We start from the raw sequence: 6,000 nt of genomic DNA on the forward strand, positions 1-6,000 counted from the left end.
ACAAACACACACACAGATACACATAGACACACACACACAGACACATAGACACACACTCACACACACACACACATAGACACATAGACACACACTCACACACACACACACAGACACACACTCACACACAGATATACACACACAGATACACACACACACATAGACACACACACACAGACACACACACACATAGACACACACAGACACATAGACACACACACACATAGACACACACTCACACACACACAGGCACATAGACACACACTCACACACACACAGAGACACATAGACACACGCACACATAGACACATAGACACGCACTTACACACACACACAGATACACATAGACACACACACACACATAGACACACACTCACACACACACACACACACAGATACACATAGACACACACTCACACACACACACACACACAGATACACATAGACACACACTCACACACACACACACATACACATAGACACATAGACACACACTCACACACACACAGATACACATAGACACACACACATAGACATATAGACACACACTCACTCACACACATATAAACACACACACACATACACATAGACACACACACACATAGACACACACTCACTCACACCCATATAAACACACACACACACACAGATACACATAGACACACACACACATAGACACACATACATATATACACATAGACACACACACACACATATATACACAGAGACACACACACACACAAATACACATAGACACACACACATATACACATAGACACACACACATATACACATAGAGACACACACGTACACATAGACACACACTCACTCACACACATATAAACACACACATACACATAGACACACTCACATATACACACACACATATACACACATAGACACACACACACATAGACACATACACACTCACATATACACATAGACACACACACATATAGACACATAGAAACACACTCACACACAAATACACATAGACACACACATATGCACATAGAGACACACACACGTACACATAGACACACACTTACTCACACACATATAAACACACACATACACATATATACACATAGACACACACTCACACACACATGTACACACACCTACATATACACATAGACACACACACACACACATAGACACACACACTCACATATACACATAGACACACACACACATAGACACATAGACGCACACTCACTCACACACATATAAACACACACATACATATAGACACACACACATACACACACACAAATACACATAGACACACTCACACAAATACACATAGACACACACATATGCACATAGACACACACACACACACACACAAATACACATAGACACACACACACACACAAATACACATAGAGACACACACATATACACATAGACACACACTCACTCACACACATATAAACACACACATACACATATACACACACACATATATACACGTAGACACACACACACAAATACACATAGACACACACTCACACACACAAATACACATAGACACACACATATGCACATAGACACACACACACATACACATAGACACACTCACTCACACACATATAAACACACACATACACATAGACACACACTCACACACACATATACACACACTCACATATACACATAAACACACACACACATAGACACACACACAGACACACACACACATAGACACATAGAAACACACTCACACACAAATACACATAGACACATACACACACACATATACACATAGACACACACTCTCACACATATACACACAGACACATATATACATAGACACACACTCACACACACATTTACACATAGACACACACACACATATACACATAGACACTCACACACAGATACACACTCACACTCACACACTCACACACACATATACACATAGACACACGCTCACACTCACATACACATATACACAGACACACAGACACTCACGCACACATATACACATAGACACACAACCACTCACACAAGCATATACACATAGAAACACACACTCACACACACATATAGACACATATATATATACACACATATACACATAGAAAGACACACACACATATACACATAGACACACACACACTCACATATACACATAGACACACACACATATACACATAGAAACACACACAAATACGCATAGAAACATACTCACTCACACACACATATACACATAGGCACACACACACATATACACACACATATACACAGACACACACACACATACACACACACATATACACAGACACACATAGAAATACACACACATATACATATAGACACACACACTTACACACATACACACATAGACACACACTCACACTCACATATACACATAGACACACACTCACACTCACATACACATATACACATAGACACACATATATACAGAGAAACACACACAAATACACGTAGACACACAAACACACATGTACACAGACACACACTCACACACACATATACACATGGACACACACGGACACACAAATACACATAGAAACATACACACATATACGCATAGACACACACACAAATACACATAGACACACACACACAATTACACATAGAAACACACACATATACACATAGACACACACTCACACTCAGAAACATACACACTCACACACACCCATATACACATAGACACACACATACTCACACACCCATATAGACATAGACACACTCACACACACATAGACTCACACACATATACACATAGACACATACACACACCAATAGAAACACACACACACATACACACTTCGAAATGCACACTCACACACACATATACAGATCGACACACACTCACACACACATATACACATAGACACACACACACACTCACACACATATGCACAGATACACACACACTCACACACATATACACATAGACACACACTCACACTCAGAAACATACACACTCACGCACACCCTTATATACATAGACACACACACACACCCATATAGACATAGACACACTCACACACACACATATACACATAGACACACACACACATATACACATAGACACACACACATATACACACACACACATATACACATCGACACACACACACACATATACACATAAACACACACACATACACGTATACACATAGAGACACACACACGTACACATTGAAGCACATACACTCACATACACACATACTCATAGACAAACACACATACATACACACGTAGAAACACACACACTCACACACACACATATACACAGACACACACACATATACACATAGACACACACACACATACACATAGACACACACACACTCACACATAGACACACACACATACAAATAGACACACAATCACGCACACACATAGACACACACACACATGCACATAAACACATAGACACACACTCACACACAGACACACACTGACACACACCCACACACAGACACACACACAGATACACACAGACACACGCAAAGACACATGCACAGACATGCACAGACACATGCACATACACACACACAGACCCATACAGACACACACACACAGACCCATACAGACACACACACAGACACACACTCACACACAGACACACCCCCCACACACAGACTCACACACTCCAGACTCTCACACACACACACCCACACTCACACTCACACACGTACACAGACACAGACACTCACATCCACACACACACTCCAGACACTCACATCCACACACAGACACACACACACATCCACACACACCTCAGACACACACACACCCAAACACACACTCACACTCACACATACATACATACACACCCACACACATACACACCTACACACACACCCACCTACACACATACCCACACACATATATGCACACATAGCACACACACACACACCCACAGACACACCAACCACACACACACTCACACAACCACACACATATACACACACACACCCACTCCCACCCACAAATACACATACACACTCACATCCACACAGACACACACCCACACACCCAGCCACATCCACACACCCAGACACACATTCACACACAGTCACTCCACACACCCACACTCACACACCCACACAGACACACACTCACACAGACCCACACAGACACACACTCACACACACACACCCACACACTCACTCACACACACAGACACACACTTGCACACACCCTCACACTCGCACACACCCACACACACACAGATACACACACACTCGCACACACCCTCACACTCACACAGAGACACACACACTCACATTCACACACACACTCACACGCATACAGAGACACATACACTCACACACAGATACACACGCACACTCAGAGACACACACACACATACACACCTACACAGACACACACACAGACCCATACACAGACACACACTCACACAGACACACTCCACACACACACAGACTCACACACTCCAGACACTCACACACACACACCCACCAGACACACACACATTCCAGACACTCACACACACACACCCAAACACACACTCACACTCACACACACACACACACCTACACAGACACACACACAGACCCATACACAGACACACACTCACACAGACACACTCCACACACACACAGACTCACACACTCCAGACACTCACACACACACACCCACACTCACACATGCACTAAGACACAGACACTCACATCCACACACACTCCAGACACTCACACCCACACACACTGACACACACACACATCCACACACTTCAGACACTCACACACACACCCAAACACACACTCACACAAATACATACACACCCACACATGCGTACACATCCACACACACACCCACCCACACATATGCACACATAGCACACACACCCACCCACACCCACAGACATACCCACCACATACACACTCACATATCCACACACACACACACACACGTGTACACACATACAAATACATACACACACACGCACACCCACACCCCCACACAGACACACACACACACCCACACACCCAGCCACATCCACACAACCAAACACACACACATCCACACACACAGACATATATTCACACACACACTCGCCCCACAGACTGTCACACACACCCACACACCCCACACCCAGCCACATCCATACACACATCCACATGCACAGACACACACTCACACACACACTCGCCCCACAGACACTCACACACATCCACACACTCGCGCCACAGATTCACACACACACCCACACACAATCCACAGACTCACGCACACCCACACACTCGCTTCACAGACCCTCACACACCCACTCACTCACACCCCCACACACTCACACATACACACACTCGCCCTACAGACTCTCACACACACACACACACACCCATACCCCCACACACACCAACACCGACACACACACACTCTCACACACCCACACACTCACACACACTCGCGCACACCCTCGCACACACACCAAGACACACACACAGACACACACTCGCACACATAGAGACACACACACTCACACGCACACTCATATACGCACACTCATACACGCACACTCACACTCACAGAGACACACAGACACACACACTCATACACACAGACACACAGACACACGCACACACACAGACACACATTTACACACACACTCGCCCCACAGACTCTCAGACACACACACGCACACACTCGTGCCACAGATTCACTCACACACCCACACACAATCGCCCCACAGACTCACTCACACACCCACACACAATCACCCCACAGATTCACTCACACTCACACTCACTCCACAGACTCTCATACACACATACCCACACTCTCACACACGCACAGACACACACACACCCACACCCACACAGATACACACTCACACACACATTCACACACACAGAGACACACACACACACACAGACACACACGCACACCCGTACATGCACACACTCACTCACAGAGACACACACAGACATACACACAGACATGCACACACACAGACACACTGTCTCTCTGACACACACACACTCAGGCACA

General features: G+C 45.0%; 1 protein-coding gene across 2 annotated transcripts in view; it reads left to right on the forward strand.

Moving 5' to 3' along the window:
- The window catches only part of LOC140455418 (nuclear factor 7, ovary-like), a 145,276-nt gene that overhangs the window by 135,038 nt on the left and 4,238 nt on the right, over positions 1-6,000 (forward strand). The gene's annotated exons all lie outside the window — the stretch shown is intronic.

The sequence above is a fragment of the Chiloscyllium punctatum genome, chromosome 30, assembly GCF_047496795.1.
Source record: "Chiloscyllium punctatum isolate Juve2018m chromosome 30, sChiPun1.3, whole genome shotgun sequence".
Classification (NCBI taxonomy): domain Eukaryota; kingdom Metazoa; phylum Chordata; class Chondrichthyes; order Orectolobiformes; family Hemiscylliidae; genus Chiloscyllium; species Chiloscyllium punctatum.